The 19,421-nt window shown below is 44.4% G+C and overlaps 1 protein-coding gene across 1 annotated transcript in view; it reads left to right on the top strand.

Annotated features, from left to right (window-relative positions):
* LOC140734847 (coiled-coil domain-containing protein 91-like) overlaps positions 1-19,421 on the top strand; it is a 173,289-nt gene that overhangs the window by 12,981 nt on the left and 140,887 nt on the right. Inside the window, exon 2 of the mRNA XM_073059432.1 lies at positions 8,627-8,714. The gene's annotated coding sequence lies outside the window, so the exon portion shown is untranslated. The remainder of the gene's footprint in view (positions 1-8,626; positions 8,715-19,421) is intronic.

Here is a 19,421-nt window from a genome sequence, read left to right on the forward strand (position 1 = left end):
TAACACAGAATTGTATCATCTGCAATTGTCAATAAATGAAAGTTTAAATAAAATTAATGTTATACTAATTTATTTACTTCTTTCAGAATCAGGTTGATTATCACTAGAATGTGTTGTGAAATTTGTTATCTTAGCAGTAGCAGTTCAAAGCAATACATATTATAGAAGGAAAAAGAACAAAATAAAGTAATAATAAATAAATAAGTAAATCAATTGCAGTATATGTATATTGAATAGATTAAAAATCATACAAAAACAGAAATAATATATATTAAAAAAGTGAGGTAGTGTCCAAAGGTTCAATATCTATTTAGGAATTGGATGGCAGAGGGGAAGAAGCTGTTCCTGAATCGCTGAGTGTGTGCTTTCAGGCTTCTGTACCTCCTACCTCAGATGGTAACAGTGAGAAAAGGGCATGCCCTGGGTGCTGGAGGTCCTTAATAATGGACGCTGCTTTTCTGCGACACTGCCCCTTGAGATGTCCAGGGTACCTTGTAGGCTAGTACTCAAGATGGAGCCAACTAAATTTACAACCCTCTGCAGCTTCTTTCAGTCTTATGCAGTAGCCCGTCCATACCAGAGAGTGATGCAGCTTGTCAGAATGCTTGCCATGGTACATCTATAGAAGTTTTTGAGTGTATTTGTTGACATGCCAAATCTCTTCAGACTCCTAATTGAAGCACAGCCGCTATCTTGCCTTTTTTATAACTGCATCAATATGTTGGGACCAGGTTAGTTCCTCAGAGATCTTGACACCCAGGAACTTGAAACTGCTTACTCTCTCCACTGCTGATTCTTCTATGAGAATTGGTATATATTCCTTTGTCTTGCCCTTCCTGAAGTCCACAATCAGCTCTTTCTCCTTACTGACATTGAGTGCAAGATTGTTGCTGCGACACCACTCCACTAGTTGTCATATCTCACTCCTGTATGGTGTCTTTTCACCATCTGAGATTCTACCAACAATGGTTGTATCTGATGATACAAATTTATGTGCGCTATGCCTCGCCACACAGTCATGGGTATATAGAGAGTAGACCAGTGGGCTGAGTAAACACCCCTGAGATGTTGATAGTCAACGATCAGATGTTATCACCAATCCACACAGATTGTGGTCTTCTGGTTAGGAAGTTGGGAATCCAATTGTAGAAGGAGGTACAGAGGCCCAAGTTCTGCAACTTGTCAATCAGCATTATGGGAATGATGGTATTAAATGTTGAGCTATAGTTGATGAACAGCATCCTGACATAGTGTTTGTGTTGTCCAGGTGGTCTAAAGCCATGTGAAGAGCCATTGAGGGTGCATTTGCAGTTGACCTATTGTGGCAATAGGCAAATTGCAATAGGTTCAGGTCCTTGCTGAGGCAGGTGATCACTCTCTTTAAAGACAGCCTAACATCGGCCTCTGAGACAGAGATCACAGGGTCATCAGTTGCAGCAGGGATCTTCACAGCTGTAATTGTATTCTCCCTTTCAAAGTGGGCATAGAAGGCATTGAGTTCATCTGGTAGTGAAGCATCGCTGCCATTCATGCTATTGGGTTTTGCATTGTAGGAAGTAATGTCTTGCAAACCCTGCCAGCATTGTCGTACATCCGATGTCATCTCCCACCTCATTTGAAATTGTCTCTTCGCCCTTGGAATAGCACTCCACAAATCATACCTGGTTTTCTGGTACAGGCCTGGGTCACCAGACTTGAATGCTACAGGTCAAGTCAAGTCACTTTTTATTGTCATTTCGACCATAACTGCTGGTACAGTACACAGTAAAAACGAGACAGTGTTTTTCAGGACCATGGTGCTGCATGAAACAGTACAAAAACTACACTGAACTACGTAAAAAAAAAAACAACACAGAGAAAGCTACACTAGACTACAGACCTATCCAGGACTGCATAAAGTGCACAAAACAGTGCAGGCATTACAATAAATGATAAACAAGACAAAAGGCACAATAGAGGGCAGTAAGTTGGTGTCAGTCCAGACTCTGGGTATTGAGGAGTCTGATGGCTTGGGGGAAGAAACTGTTACAAAGTCTGGTCGTGAGAGCCTGAATGCTTTGGTGCCTTTTCCCAGATGGCAGGAGGGAGAAGAGTTTGGTGAAATTTGGTGCTCTTAATGATCTCTACCAAACAGCCGTCGATGTTCAGTGGAGAATGGTCGCTCCGTGCCCTCCTGAAGTCAACAACTATCTCTTTTGTTCACATTCAGAGACAGGTTGTTGGCTCTGTACCAGTCCGTTAGCCGTTGCACCTCCTCTCTGTATGCTGACTCGTCGTTCTTGCTGATGAGACCCACCATGGTCGTGTCATCAGTGAACTTGATGATGTGGTTTGAGCTGTGGTTGCAGCACAGTCGTGGGTCAGCAGAGTGAACAGCAGTGGACTGAGCACACAGCCTTGGGGGGGCCCCCGTGCTCAGTGTGATGGTGTTGGAGATGCTGCTTCCGATCCGGACTGACTGAGGTCTCCTAGTCAGGAAGTCTAGTATCCAGTTGCAGAGGGAGGTGTTCAGGCCCAGTAGGCTCAGGTTTCCAATCAGTTTCTGAGGAATCATTATGTTGAATGCTGAGCTGAAGTCTATGAACAGCATTCAAACGTCCGTGTCTTTTTTGGCCAGATGGAGGGTGATGGCAATGGTGTCGTCTGTTGAACGGTTGGGATGGTACGCAAACTGCAGGGGTCCAGTGAGGGGGTCAGCAGGGTCTTGATGTGCCTCATGATAAGTCTCTCGAAACACTTCATGATGATGGATGTGAATGCAACAGGGCGGTAGTCATTGAGGCAGGACACTGAAGACTTCTTCAGTCTTGAAGCATGTTGGAATAATGGCGCTACTAAGGGAGATGTTGAAGATGTCAGTGAGAACATCTGCCAGCTGGTCTGCACATCCTCTGAGCACTCTGCCAGGAATATTGTTTGGTCCAGCAGCCTTCCGTGGGTTGACCCTGCACAGGGTTCTCCTAACATTGGCTACGGTGAGACACAGCACCTGGTCATTTGGAGGACGGGTTAACTTCCTCGCCACGTCATTTTCCGCCTCAAAACGAGTGTAGAAGTTGTTCAGTGCGTCTGGGAAGGAGGCATCACCTGCACAGTCAGGTGATGTTGTCCTGTAGTTGGTGATGTCCTGAATGCCCTTCCAGATGCGCTGCATGTCGCCGCTGTCCTGGAAATGGCTGTGGATTCGCTGGGCGTGTGCACACTTTGCGTCTCTGATGGCCCCCGACAGTTTGGCCCTTGCTGTTGTTAGGGCTGCCTTGTCACCTGCTCTGAAGGCGGAGTCACAGGTCCTCAGCAGCGCACATACCTCCATGGTCATCCATGTCTTCTGGTTAGCACGTGTAGTGATGGTCTTGGACACAGTGAAGTTGTTGATGCACTTGCTGATGTAGCTAGTCACTGATGCTGTGTACTCCTCTAAGTTGGTAGAGTCGCCATCGGTTGCAGCCTCCTGAACATGTGCCAGTCAGTGTGCTCAAAACAGTCTTGAAGAGCAGAGATGGCTCCTGCTGGCCAGATTTTCACCTGCTTCTGAACTGGTCTGGAGCATCTGACAAGCGGTCTGTATGCTGGGATTAGCATAACAGAGATGTGGTCTGAGTAACTGAGATGGGGGCGGGGCTCTGCCTGGTACGTATCGTGGATGTTTGTGTAAACAAGGTCCAACTCGTTCTCCCCTCATTGCAAAGTCCACGTACTGATGGAGTTTAGGGAGCACTGACCTGAGGTTCGTGTGGTTAAACTCTCTGGCGACAATAAACAGTCCATCAGGGTGTGCGTTCTGCAGTTCGCTAATAGCCTTCAGCAGACGACGTACCTCCTGGTTCATCCATGGCTTTTGGTTTGGGAATGTACTGTAAGTCTTTGCAGGCACACACTCATCCACACAGGTTTTAATGAAGTTGGTAATAACTGCTGCATACTCATCCAGGTTCGAAGATGAATCCCTGAATACAGTCCAGTCCACCGATTCAAAGCAGTCCTGTAGGCGCTCCTGTGCTTCTCTTGGCCATACCTTCTTGGTCCTCACTACAGGTGCCGCAGTCTTCAGTCTCTGCCTATATTCAGGAAGTAGAAGTACAGCCAGGTGATCAGACTGGCATTCTTGATGGTGGTGTAACAATGGTCCAGTGTGTTGTTTCCTCTAGTGTTGCAGGTGATCTGTTGATGGTAATTGTTTAGTGATTTTTTTTCAGACTGGCTTTGTTAAAATCTCCCAAAATGATGGTGAAAGCGTTAGGGTGCGTTGTTTTGTGCATGTTGATCCCATTGCTCAGATCATTTAAAGCTTAATTGACATTGGCCTGAGGTGGAATGTATACTGCTACCAAAATGACTCCGGGGAATTCCCATGGTAGGTAAAAAGGATGGCACTTAACTGTTAGATATTCCAGGTCTGGTGAGCAGAATTGGGACAGCACTGATATATTTGTGCACCAAGAAGAGTTGGTCATGAGGCATACTCCTCCACTTCTGCTTTTGAGAGACTCTACAGATCTATCTTGACAGTCTTTAGTAAACCTGTCGATCTGAATTGCTGCATCTAGTACGGAAGAGGTTAACCAGGATTCAGTGAAACAAAGGACACAAGTGGTCCTAATGTCCCTCTGATTCAGCTCCCTAGCTCTGAGATCATCGATTTTATTCACCAGCATTTTGGGATGAGACCTTTCATCAGAACTGGAAAGAAAGAGGGTAGAAGCCAAAATAAAAAGGTGGGGGGGGGGGGGGGGAAGGTGTATAAGATGATGAGAGCTGTTGATCGTGTGGATAGTCAGAGGCTTTTTTCCAGAGCTGAAGTGGTTAGCACGAGAGGGCACAGTTTTAAGGCGCTTGGAAGTAGGTACAGAGGAGATGTCGGGGTAAGTTTTTAACGCAGAGAGTGGTGAGTGTGTGGAATGGGTTGCCGGCGACAGTGGTGGAGGCGGATACGATAGGGTCTTTTAAGAGACACCTGGATAGGTACATGGAGCTTAGAAAAATAGAGGGGTATGGGTAACCCTAGGTAATTTAAAAGGTAACGACATGTTTGGCACAGCTTTGTGGGCTGAAGAGCCTGTATTGTGCTGTAGGTTTTCTATGTTTCTATGAAGGGAAGGAGTATAAATAAGCAAATGATAGGTGAGATGGGGTGAGGGAAAACGTGAGTAATTAGTGGAGACGGGGGATGAAGTAGGAAGTTGGAAGGTTATATGTGAAAGAGGTGAAGGATTGAAGAAGTGATTATCTGATAGGAGAGGTCAGTGGACCATGGAAGAAAGGAAAGGTGGATGACAGTGCCCTATTAGGTATGGTCTCTGTTATGTCAAAAACTGAAGAATCAAACATTGCCTATTCAAAAATTGATCTGTTTGTGATAACTCAAAACACTTGAATAACAGTAGCTTTGCTGGAGTGACATACCAAACCCATAAGACATAGGAGCAGAATTAAGCCATTTGGCCCATCGAGTCTGCTCTGCCATTTAATCATGGCTGATCCTTTATCCCTCTCCTCAGCCCCACTCCCTAGCCTTCTCCCTGTAACCTTTGATGCCGTGCCCAATCAAGAACCATTTAAGCTCTGCCTTAAATGCACCCAATAATCTGGCCTCCACAGCTGAACGTGGTAATAAATGCCATAAATTCACCACCCTCTGGTTTCTCTACATCTCTGCTTTAAATGGATGCCCCTCTATCCTGAAGCTGTGCCCTCTTGTCCTAAATTCCCCTACCAAGGGAAACATCCTTTCCACATCTACCCTGTTTAGGCCTTTCAACATTTGAAAGGTTTCAATGAGATTCCCCTCGTCCTTCTGAATTCCAGCGAGTATGTTCCTTGTATGATAACCCTTTCATTCCTGGAATCATCCTTGTGAACCTCCTCTGAACCCTCTCCAATGCCAGCACATATTTTCTTAGATGAGGAGCCCAAAACTGCTCACAACACTCAACCTTACCAGTGCCTTATAAAGCCTCAGCATCACGTCTCTGTTCTTGTATTCTAGACCTCTTAAAAAGAATGCTATCATTACATTTGCCTTCCTCACCACCAGCTCTACCTGCAAGTTAACCTTTAGGGAGTTCTGTACAAGGACTCACAAGTCCCTTTGCATCTCAGATTTTTGGATTTTCTCCCATTTAGAAAATAGTCTGCACATTTATTTCTACTACCAGTGCATGATCATGCATTTTCTGACATTGTATTTCATTTTCCACCCTCTTGCCCGTTCTCCTAATCTGCCCAAGTCCTTCCTGCAGCCTACCTTTTTTCTCAGCACTACCTACCCCTCCACTAATCTAATCTTCATATCATCTGCAAACTTGGCAGCAAAGCCACCTATTCCATCATCTAAATCATTGATATACAGCATAAGAGGTGGTCCCAACATCGACCCCTGCAAAACACTGCAATCTTCGTATCATCAGCAAACTTGGCAACAAGCCTCCTGCCAATCAGCCATTGCTCTACCCGTGCCAGTAACCTCCCTGTAATAACCTGGGCTCTTAACTTGGTAAAGAGCCTCGTGTGGCACCTTGTCAAAGGTCTATATTTGGACCTTCATGAAAGTCCAAATATGCAACATCCACTGCATTCCCTTTATCTATCCTATATGTAATCCCCTCAAAGAATTCCAACAGGTTCATCAGGCAAAATTTTCTCTTAAGGAAACCATGCTGACTTTGCCCTATCTTGTCCTGCGTCACCAAGTACAACTTAACCTTGTCCTTAACAACTGACTCCAACATCTTCCCAACCACTAAGGTCAGGCTAACTGGTCTATAATTTCCTTTCAGTGGCCTTCCTTCTTTCTTAAAGAGTGGATGACATTTGCAATTTTCCAGTCCTTTGGCACCATGTCAGAATCCAATGATTTTTGAAAGATCATTACTAATGCCTCCACAATCCCTTCAGCTACCTCTTTCAGAACGTGGAAGACTTATTGTCCCTTGGGTCTTTCAGCTTTTTGAGCACCATCTCCCCGGTAATAGTAACAATACTCACTTCTCTTCCCTCACAGCCTTCAACATCTGGCACACTGCTAGTGTCTTGCACAGTGAAGACTGTTGCGAAGTACTTATTTAGTTCATCTGCCATCTCCTTGTCCCCCATTATTATTTCTCTAGCCTCATTTTCTAGTGGTCCTGTATCCATGCTCATCTCTCTATCTCTTTTAATTTTTACATATTTGATAAAGCTTGTATTATCCAATTTGATATTGTGTACTAGCTTCTTTCTTATTTCATCTTTTCTCTCCTAATGATTTTTTTTAACTTGTTCTCAGTAGGTATTTAAAAGCTTCTCAGTCCTCTGCCTTTCCACTAATTTTTGCTTTGTTGTATGCCCTCTCTTGCTTTTACATTTGCTTTGACTTCGATTGTCAGCTATGGTTTTACTATTTTGCCGTTTGAGTATTTCTTCATTTTTGAAATGTATCTATCTTTGCACCTTCCTCATTTTTTCCAGAAACTCACGTCATTGCTGCTCTGCTGTCATCTGTATTAGCATCTCCTTCCAATTTACTTTGGCCAACTCCTCTCCCATACCACTGTAATTTCCTTTACTCCATTGAAATACTGCTGCATCAGACTTTACTTTCTCCCTATCAAATTTCAAGTTGAACTCAATCATATTGTGATCACTGCCTCCAAAAGATTCTTTTACCTTAAGCTCCCTAATTACCTTCAGTTCATGACATAACACCCAATCCAGTATAGCTGATCCACTAGTAGGCTCAGTGACAAACTGCTCTAAAAAGCCATCTGGTAGGCATTCAACAAACTCACTCTCTTGAGATCCATTTCCAACCTGATTTTCCCAATCAACCTGTATGTTAAAAATCTCCCATGACTATCATAACATTACCCTTTTGAGATGCCTTCTCTATTTCCTATTGTAATCTGTGGTCCACATCCCAGCTACTGTTAGGAGCCCTGTATATAACAGCCATCAGGGTCCTTTAATCCTTGCAGTTTCTTAACTCAACCCACAAGGACTCAACATTTTCCAATCCTATGTCACATCTTTCCACTGATTTGATGCCATTCTTTACCAGCAGAGCCACACCACCCCCTCTGCCTACCTTCCTTTCCCTCCAATACAACATGTAACCTTGGACAATTAGCTCTCAACTACAACCATTCTTCATTCACCATTCAGTGATGACATTTTTCACTTAGTTTTAATAACTAGAACAACATTTTAAGAGACAATGGGAAAATTACTAGACAGTCTGAAATGTCCTTTTGTGTCTCTTAAAATACCCTATTGTATCCACCTCTACTACTGTCACCGGCAGTGCATTCCACGCACCCACCACTCTCTGCGTGAAAAACTTACCTGACATCCCCTCTGTATCTACTTCCAAGCACCTTAAAACTATGACCCCTCGTGTTAGCCGTTTCAGCCTTGGGGAAAAAGCCTCTGGCTATCCACACAATCAATGCCTCCCATCATCTTATACACCTCTATCAGGTCACCTGTCATCCTCCATTGCTCCAAGGAAAAAAGACTAAGTTCACTCAACCTATTCTCATAAGGGATACTCACCAGTGCAGGCAACATCCTTGTAAATTTCCTCTGCTGTCTCTGTCTCTATATATGGCTGTGGTATTTATTTGTCTTGCATATTTGTCAACCTTTTCAGAGCAAGAAAGCTGCAAGTGGAACGGCGAAGGATTTCCGGAGCGAAGGCATTTTACTACTCGGTGTAAAAGAGAGGCAAGACTGCGCAGGTGCGTGACGTCACCCAGAAGAGCGGGAAAGGTTTAAAAAGAAGACCACTATATCCAGCGGGCAGCGGAGTGAGAGGTAGCAGAGTGATAGGGCTTTGGCTCAACGGGCTTAGGCGGGTAACGAGGCGAGGTAGGTTTACCTGTGTTAATTGCAGAAAGGCAGTATATGTGTGAGGCCGGTTTTCTGTGCTCGGTGTCAGATGTGGGGGGTCCTGGAGTCTCCCAGCCTCCCGGACGGCCATATCTGCATCAGTTGTGTCGAGCTGCAGCTCCTAAGGGACCGAGTTAGGGAACCGGAGATGCAGCTCAATGACCTGCATCTGATCAGGGAGAGTGAAGAGGTGATAGAAAGGAGTTATAGGCAGATGGTCACACTGGGACCACAGGAGACAGATAAGTGGGTCACAATCAGGAGAGGGAAGGGGAAGAGTCAGGTACTAGAGAGTACCCCCATGGCTGTACCCCTTGACAATAAGTATTCCTGTTTGAGTACTGTTGGGGGGGGGGGGGACAGCCTACCTGGGGGAAGTGACAATGGCCTTGCCTCTGGCACAGAGTCCAGCCCTGTGGCTCAGAAAGGTAGGGAAAGAAAGAGGAAGGCAGTAGTGATAGGGGACTCAATAGTTAGGTGGTCAGACAGGCGATTCTGTGGACACAGGAAAGAAACTCGGATGGTAGTTTGCCTCTCAGGTGCTGGGGTCCGGGATGTTTCAGATCGAGTCCATGGTATTCTGTGGTGGGAGGGAGAACAGCTAGAGGTTGTGGTACATATTGGTACCAATGACATAGGTAGGAAAAGGGAAGAGGTCTTGAAAACAGCCTACAAGGAGTTAGGAAGGAAGTTGAGAAGCAGGACCGCAAAGCTAATAATCTCGGGATTACTACCTGTGCCACGTGACAGTGAGTATAGGAATAGAATGAGGTGGAGGATAAATGCATGGTTGAGGGATTGGAGCAGGGGGCAGGGATTCAGATTTCTGGATCATGGGGACCTCTTTTGGAGCAGGTGTGATCAGTACAAAAAGGATGAGTTGCACTTGAATCTCAGGGGGACCAATATCCTGGCGGGGAGGTTTGCTAAGGCTACTGGGGAGAGTTTAAACTAGAATTGTTGGCGGGTGGGACTCGAACTGAAGAGACTGGGGACGAAGAGGTTGGCTCACAAATAGAGAAAGCTTGGAGACAGTGTGTGAGGGAGGATAGGCAGGTGATAGAGAAGGGACGCGCTCAGATGGACTGTTTGAGATGTGTATTTTAACGCAAGGAGGATTGTGAACAAAGCGGATGAGCTTAGAGCATGGATCAGTACTTGGGGATATGTTATGGTGGCCATTACAGAGACTTGGATGGCTCAGGAACAGGAATGGTTACTTCAAGTGCCGGGTTTTAGATGTTTCAGAAAAGACAGGGAGGGAGGCAAAAGAGATGGGGGCGTGGCACTGTTGATCAGAGATAGTGCCACGGCTGCAGAAAAGGTGGATGTCATGGAGGGATTGTCTACGGAGTCTTTGTGAGTGGAGGTTAGGAACAGGAAGGGGTCAATATCTTTACTGGGTGTTTTTTATAGGCTGCCCAATAGTAACAGGGATATCGAGGAGCAGATCGGGAAACAGATCTTGGAAAGGTGTAATAATAGAGTTGTCATGATGGGAGATTTTAATTTCCCAAATATCGATTGGCATCTCCCGAGAGCAAGGGGTTTAGATGGGGTAGAGTTTGTTGGGTGTGTTCAGGAAAGTTTCTTGACATAATATGTAGATAAGCCTACAAGAGGAGAGGCAGTACTTGATTTGGTATTGGGAAATGAACCTGGTCGGGTGTCAGATCTCTCAGTGGGAGAGCATTTTGGAGATAGTGATAATAATTCAATCTCCTTTACAATAGCATTAGAGAGAGATAGGAACAGACAAGTTAGAAAAGTGTTTAATTGGAGTAAGGGGAATTATGAGGCTATCAGGCAGGAAATTGGAAGCTTAAATTGGGAACAGATGTTCTCAGGGAAAAGTATGGAAGAAACGTGACAAATGTTCAGGGTATATTTGTGTGGAGTTCTGCATAGGTACGTTCCAATGAGATGGAAGTTATGGCAAGGTGCAGGAACCGTGGTGTACAAGGGTTCTAATAAATCTGGTCAAGAAAAAAAGAAAAGCTTATAAAAGGTTCAGAGAGCTAGGTAATGTTAGAGATCTAGAAGATTATAAGGCTAACAGGAAGGAGCTTAAGAAGGAAATTAGGAGAGCCAGAAAGGGCCATGAGAAGGCCTTGACAGGCAGGATTAAGGAAAACCCCAAGGCATTCTACAAGTATGTGAAGAGCAAGAGGAGGTGCAACGGCTAATGGACTGGTGCAAAGCCAACAACCCTGTCTCTGAATGTGAACAAAACAAAAGAGATGGTTGTTGACTTCAGGAGGGCATGGAGCAACCACTCCCCACTGAACATCGACGGCTCCTTGGTAGAGATCGTAAAGAGCCCCAAATTTCTTGGTGTTCACCTGGCGGAGAATCTCACCTGGTCCCTCAACACCAGCTCCATAGCAAAGAAAGCCCAGCAGCGTCTCTACTTTCTGTGAAGGCTGAGGGAAGTCCATCTCCCACCCCCATCCTCATCACATTCTACAGGGGTTGTATTGAGAGCATCCTGAGCAGCTGCATCACTGCCTGGTTCGGAAATTGCACCATCTCGGATCGCAAGACCCTGCAGCAGATAGTATGGTCAGCTGAGAAGATCATTGGGGTCTCTCTTCCCACCGTTATGGACATTTACACTACACGCTGCATCCGCAAAGCGTACAGCATTATGAAGGACCCCACTCACCCCTCAAACAAACTCTTCTCCCTCCTGCCATCTGGGAAAAGGCACTGAAGCAGTCGGGCTGTCACGACCAGACTATGTAACAGTTTCTTCCCCTAAGCTATCAGACTCCTCAATACCCAGAGCCTGGACTGACACCAACTTACTGCCCTCTATTGTGCCTATTGTCTTGTTTATTATTTATTGTAATGCCTGCACTGTTTTGTGCACTTTATGCAGTCCTGGGTAGGTCTGTAGTCTAGTGTAGTTTTTTTTCTGTGTTGTTTTTCATGTAGTTCAGTGTAGTTTTTGTACTGTTTCATGTAGCACCATGGTCCTGGAAAACATTGTCTCGTTTTTACTGTGTACTGTACCAGCAGTTATGGTCGAAATGACAATAAAAAGTGACTTGACTTGATAAAACGTGAGAGAATAGGACCTATCAAGTGTGACAGTGGGAAAGTGTGTATGGAACCAGAGGATATAGCAGAGGTACTTAATGAATACTTCAGTATTCACTATGGAAAAGGATCTTGGTGATTGTAGTGATGACTTGCAACAGACTGAAAAGCTTGAGCATGTAGATATTAAGAAAGTGGATGTGCTGGAGCTTTTGGAAAGCATCAAGTTGGATGGGTCACCGGGACTGGATGAGATGTACCCCAGGCTACTGCGGGAGGCGAAGGAGGAGATTGCTGAGCCTCTGGTGATGATCTTTGCATCATCAATAGGGACGAGAGAGGTTCCAGAGGATTGGAGAGTTGCTGATGTTGTTCCTTTATTCAAGAAAGGGAGTAGAGATAGCCCAGGAAATTATAGACCAGTGAGTCTTACCTCAGTGGTTGGTAAATTGATGGAAAAGATCCTGAGAGGCAGGATTTCTGAACTTTTGGAGAGGTATAATACGATTAGGAACAGTCAGCATGGTTTTGTCAAGGGCAGGTTGTTCCTTATGAGCCTGATTGAATTTTTTGAGGATGTGACTAAACATATTGATGAAGGAAGAGCAGTAAATGTAGTGTATATGGATTTCAGCAAGGCATTCGATAAGGTACCCCATGCAAGGCTTATTGAGAAAGTAAGGAGGCATGGGATCCAAGGGGACATTGCTTTGTGGATCCAGAACTGGCTTGCCCCCAGAAGACAAAGAGTGGTTGTAAACAGGTCATATTCTGCATGGAGGTCAGTGACCAGTGGTATGCCTCAGGGATCTGTTCTGGGACCCTTACTCTTCGTGACTTTTATAAATGACCTGGATGAGGAAGTGGAAGGTTGGGTTAGTAAATCTGATGATGACAGAAAGGTTGGAGGTGTTGTGGATAGTGTGGAGGGCTGTCAGAGGTTACAGCAGGACATTGATAGGATGCAAAACTGGGCTGAGAAGTGGCAGATAGAGCTCAACACAGATAAGTGTGAAGTGGTTCATTTTGGTAGGTCAAATATGATGGCAGTATATGGTATTAATGGTAAGACTCTTGGCAATGTGGAAAATCAGAGGGATCTTGGGGTCCGAGTCCATAGGACGCTCAAAGCAGCTGTGCAGGTTGACTCTGTGGTTAAGAAGGCTTACAGTCAGCTCCATCATGGGCAGAATCCTCCACAGCATCGAGGACATCTTCACAAGTAACGCCTCGAAACAGCAGCATCCACTATTAAAGACCCCATCACCCAGGACATGCCTTTTTCTCCTTGCTACTGTCAGGGAGGTGGTACAGGAGCCTGAAAACACACACTCAATGCTTCAGGAACAGCTTCTTCCTCTCCGCCATCAGATCTCTGAATGGACAATGAACCCATTTACACCACTGCAAAAACTTTTTTTGCTCTCTCTTTGCACAACTTATTTTTTTATTTAAATATATTTTTTGTTGTAATATATAGTTTTTAATCTTGTATTGTAGTGTACTGCCACAAAACAACAAATTAAATGACATATACCAATAAAAAAAAAAGAAAAAAAAAGGCATACAGTGTATTGACCTTCATCAATTGTGGAATTGAGTTTAGGAGCTGAGAGGTAATGTTGCAGCTATATAGGACCCTATTCAGACCCCACTTGGAGTACTGCGCTCAGTTCTGGTTGCCTCACTACAGGAAGGATGTGGAAACCATAGAAAGGGTGTAGAGGAGGGTTACAAGGATGTTCGCTGGATTGAGGAGCATGCCTTATGAAAACAGGTTAAGTGAACTTGGCCTTTTTTCCTTGGTGCGACGGAGGATGAGAGGTGACCTGATAGAGGTGCATCAGATCATGAGAAGCATTGATTGTGTGGACAGTCAGAGGCTTTTTCCCCAGGGCTGAAATGGTTGCTACAAGAGGACACAGATTTAAGGTGCTGAGGAGTAGGTACAGTGGAGATGTCAGGAGTAAGTTTTTTACGCAGAGAGTGGTGAGCGCGTGGAATGGGCTGCCGGCAACGGTGGTGGAGGCGGCTATGACGGTCTTTTAAGAGACTTTTGGATGGGTACATGGAGTTTAGAAAAATAGAGGGCTGTGGGTAAGCTTAGTAATTTCTTAGGTAGGGACATGTTTGGCACAACTGTGGGCCAAAGGGCCTGTATTGTGTTGTAGGTTTTCTATGTTTCTACCTCACAGTTCCACTACTTTAGTAGTGCACTCAAGACACTGTTACCTATCCCTACATAGTCAGTACTTTTTTTCTATCTTGCCTTCATATTGCAGTATCATCTATGATCCAGCCTTGACTCTCTGCCCTTTTCCCATCCATAGCTGTTCCTCAAGATCAAAGATAGTTTATGTGTGCTCTGGTTCTATGAGTTGTGAAGAACTAACGAGGCTCTGATGGGAACTACAGACTCTTCCATGGATGAGGCAGGAATTTCTCACGGGATAAGGGAATGGATAGTTTTGTTAGGTGGTATTCTTTTTTTTGCCAGTTTATGTGTACACCCAATACATGAACACAAGGTTCTCAGATACTAGTCTCCATCTTCAATGGTTGTGGGCTAGAATTCCTAAGAATCAGTGGTAATGCTGAGTATTTTGAAGAAGGCTTTGAGAATATGTGTGCTTGGTAATATCTTCCTGTTACAGAGCTTAGTATGGTATCTGTTTTGGGTCTCCATTGTGTGTCACACATGGGAACAATGTACCTTGCCTATCAGAGCTATGGGGATGAAATGTTGCAGCAAAGCTAGGGATGTCTGCTGGGACTTTATGCTTTTATTACCTTGATTATTCTGTTAGCAGGTTTGGAATATTGTTCAGAAACTGCAGATTCCTGCAGTAGTTAGTCCTGGTCTCAGAAGCATATGGTACGACAGAGAGACTGGTTGAAGATTCCTAACCTGAATCGTAGACTGTCCATTTCTCTCCATGGATTCTGCATGACCTGCTTAATTATTACAGCTTTTTGTGTGTTGGTTTGGATTACAGCACCTGCAGTCTCTTGTATCTCTGGAGAACATTGCTGCTTGTTAGATCATAATTATTTTTTGGCAGATTCAAGGTTCTGATCTTTTTCTTATGGTGACCAAAGACTCTACTTGTATATTTAAAATGATGATAAATTTCCAATCAGGTTCTGACTTTTTGAGACAGGGCTTATTGTGAACCTTTTTATTGTTGGAGGGCAATGTTGTGCAGCATGGACAGTTTGGAAGAGAAACATTGTCTTGCAGCAGTTGAGTGTAAGGACATTTACATGCTTCAATGAACATTAACAACGGCTTGACAATTAGCCTCTGAGTGCAAGCAAGCGTAAGTATCTTCGGCATGTAGCATTTTGTCTACAGTGGTTAGGATAACCCTGGTTCTGGAGTGTAGTCTTTGTTGATTGAATGGTTTCCTGTTATTTCTGAACATTAGCTCTGCTCCAGGGAGAAGCTTGATGGAGTTCTATCTGTTATGAATGTACCACAGCTCTGAGGGGCCGAAGGGTGCGGGAGTAGCCCCCTCCTTTGTGAGAATCGCAAGATCACTATTGAGTCAATTCAGGAGACACAGGAAATGAGAGAAAGACATGCAGAATCCACAAAAGGGTTAGAATGTGTCCTGGCCTCCGAAAGGCGGACCCATTGATACCGGCTATTGTCTCTTGGAGACGGACTTGTGTATTGCATCCTGTACGATGCCATCAAAGCCCCAGGCAATGAACCAAGGAGGAGGTTGGTGGAGGGATTGCATCATCCCCAACCTGATTGACACCTGAGACCCTGTGAGTCAGGATAAAAAGAGGGTCTGTGGGAACAGCCCCTCAGACGCACCAGAAGACACGCTAGAAATCCTGTGACAGCGTTTAATAGCGACAGCCAGTGGGGGGCTCATGTGCGTCCTTCCCTTGCCTGGGATTGGCGGCCTTACCACGGAAGAACGGCTTTAGCTAAAGGAGAGGCCACAAGTGAACGGCCACCCCCAACGAGACTCCAACGGATCGAACTCATAAAGGTTGGAAAACCCGCAGGGTAACTGTTCCCATTCTATTCCTATTTCTCTCTCTCTCCAACAAAGTGCAACACAGCGACAACCAAAAGACGGCAGCTTGTGGAACTGCAGTGAACTGTACATTTCCATTGGACAATTCATTATCCCCTAGACAACGATAGAGCTTATTTCTTATTGATTATTATTATACCCGCACCTTTAGATTTAGTATTGACAACGTATATTATCTGTATGTTTGCATTGATATTATTTTTGTGAATCTTTACTAATAAATACTGTTAAAATTAGTACCATCAGACTTCAACGGACCTCTCTATCTTTGCTGGTAAGTGACCCAGTTACGGGGTACGTAACATATCGAATGATCTAGTGCTCTGCTGTCCTTGGAGAGGACTAAGAGCTGCCTTGTTGAGAAGACTAGAGACTCTATTTTGAAGTGTCGAGGCAGATTGAAGCATCGAGGTGAATGTGGAGGAGGTCAGCGTTTGTCTCCATAGAGGCCACGGGTCGACGGGTTTGTAGCCAGGTCGGCAGTGCACCTGTCACTCTTCATGGAAGGACTGAGTTTGATTCTGACAGGGGAATGTTTTCAAAATTCTAAGATTTATCTGATTATTGGACTGTAGTTTATATGGTTCTTCAGTTTTCTGTGTTTTCTTTCTTGTTGCTAATTGCATGGATTGGGGTTCTGAGTGGGTGATATGTTAGTTTTTGTGACAGTGAGAGGTTGGGAATTTAGAGTTTGATATTCTTGTTGGCTTTTCTGTGTGGTGATTTGTGTACGAGAGAAGGGGTTGGGGGTTTGATGTTATTGTCGCTGTATTTTTTGCAAGGGAGGGGGGTTTGGGTTTTTTGATGTTCCAGCTGTCGTTTTCCGTGTAGCCGATTTGTTAGCTTTTGTGTGAGAGAGGGGGTGGGGGTTTGGGGTTTGCGAGTTTTCTCTCTTTTTTCCTTTTCATGTGGTGAGTGGGTTGATGTCTTTCAATGATTCCCGTGGCTTTTTTTCTATATTTCATGGCAATCTGGAGAAGACAAATATCAGAGTTGTTTCCACACGAATACTTTGACAATAAAATGAACCTTAGAACATTTTGAATGCCATCTACTCTCGAGGTCTTGTTCTTCCAGTTGCAATGTGGCTGTCTTGATGGAATAAGTTACTGTAGAATAGAGTCAATGCTGGTTGCCATTCAGTAGGACTTTGGAAAGTTCCTCCCAATGAGTGTGGGCTGTTTCTCTGTTCTTGGTTCTTAGTGAAGTCTTGAGTGAGCTGGTAATGGTGGTAATGAATTTTTAGACTTGTGGTGGAATGTCTTTTAAATTTTGTTCTGGATGGTATTGAGCTTCTTGAGTGCTGCTGAGGCTGCACTCTGTGCAAGTAGATCATATTCCGTCACACAGCTTATGGAGGTTGGTAGCCTTTTGGGGATTTAAGTGAATCATTCAGTGCAGGATACTGAAATTCCGACCTGCTTTGCAGCTTCAGTATTTATAGAACTGGTCTAGGTGCACTTCTAGTGAATGGTGTTGATGGTGGGAGCATAGCAATGATAGAGCTGAGGGTAGGTGATCAGGCTCTTCAGTTAGAAGCGATTAACTGAATTCTGCAAATGCTGGAAATCCAAAGCAACACACACAGAATGCTGGAGGAGCTCAGCAGGTCAGGCAGCATCTATGGAAATGAATAGATAGTTGGGGTTTTGGGCTGAGACCCTTTTTCAGGAGTGAGAAAGAAGGGAGAAGATGCAAGATTAAAAAGATGGGGGGGGGGGGTGAGGGAAAAGAGGCTAGCTGGAAGGTGGTAGGTGAAGCCAGGTAGCTGGGAAGGTCAAGGGCTGGAGAAGAAGGAATCTGATAGGAGAGGAGAGTGGACCACAGGAGAAAGGGAAGGAGGAGGGGACCCGTGGGAAGTAATAGACAGGTGAGAAGAAGTAAAAAGCCAGAGTGGGAATAGAGGAAGTGGGGGTGGGTGGGAGAGAATTTGTTTTCTGGAAGGAGAAATTAATATTCATGTAACTAGGTTGGAGGATACCCAGATCAAATATAAAGTGTTCCTTCTCCACTCTGAGGGTGGCCTCACCTTGGAACAAGAGGAGGCCATGGACCAACACGTCGGAATGGGAATCAGAATTAAAATGTTTGGCTACCGGGAAGTCCCGGTTGTGGTGAATGGTGCTGAGGTACATGATGAAACGGTCCCCCAATTTATGACGGGTCTCACCAATGTAGAGGAAGCACGACAGGTCTTTCCAATGTGATTATTGCCTGATGTGAGTTGCTTTACTTGCCAGTTTCCAGCCAGTCCCTGAATGTTGTTTAAGTCTTACTCCACATTTTCAGAGGAGATGTGAATGAGATTGAACATTGTGCAGTCATCGGATTTCCTTACATTTGAACATATGATAAAAGGAAATTCTTTGATGAAGCAACTGAAGACTTCTGGGTTTGGTACACTGCCCTGATGAATGAATTTTCTATGTTCTGAGGATGAGTAATTGATCCACTCCCACTTTCCCAAGTTCTGACTACAGCAGTGGCAAATTTTCCATTGATTTCAGTGTTTTGAGAGCTCCTTGAATCCACATTGATGGCATGATGACTTGACTGTCAGTACAGCTCTTTTGATCTGAAGTTGTGATAGGGTTTAGAACTGAGTGGTCCTGGTAACATTCAGCCTGGTGAGTAGGCTATTGGTGGCATTGTCAGGGACATGGCTTGTCTGGAAAGGTAACTTGTTGTAGACCTCAAATCTTCAGCATGGTTTGTCTATTGACCTTTACCCCAATGACAACTGCGGGAGGTACACTGGGAAACCACTACTACATTTTAACATTCACCCACCACACATCAAATTGTGCGCCATCCTGATTTGGAATGTATTATTCTTGTGTTGTCTAAATTCTGAAGCTTCCAATATGGGAAATCTTCATCAGGAAAATGCAGCACTTCAAGTTAGCAGCTCACTATTGCCATCAAGAGAAGGGCAATGAAGTTTCAGCAGTAAGTGATGACCTACCTTTCATAAATGAATGTATTTATTGAGCAGTTCTGATGGGTTGACTGACAATTTACAAGTCAAACTATTGTACCGAATAGACTGATGCTTTTTATTGAATGGAAGTTTGCTTTTAATTTATGATCAAGAAGTGCTCAGAGCTTTTGCTGTAGCCAGTGATTTGTAGTAGTAGCGTGCCTCATGGTATTCTGGTAAAAATGGCTACAACTGCCTCAACATTATATTTGGCATTCCTATGCTGATCAGCCAGACTCCATTATTAGAGAGGATAGGATTGTCCTTGGAGTCACTTTCTCTCATTTGTTTGGTTGTTCATATTCCTGTTGTAATGTTTGGGATAGTGCGCTTAAAAGAATATAGCACAGCCAAAGTAACATGGATTTTATTTTTGTTTAGAAATATGTTCATAGAAATTAAACACAAAAGAAAATCTGCAGGTGCTGGAAATCTAAGCAACATACACAAAATGCTGGAGGAACTCAGTAGGTCAGGCA

The sequence above is a fragment of the Hemitrygon akajei genome, chromosome 10 (genome assembly GCF_048418815.1).
Source record: "Hemitrygon akajei chromosome 10, sHemAka1.3, whole genome shotgun sequence".
NCBI classification, from domain to species: domain Eukaryota; kingdom Metazoa; phylum Chordata; class Chondrichthyes; order Myliobatiformes; family Dasyatidae; genus Hemitrygon; species Hemitrygon akajei.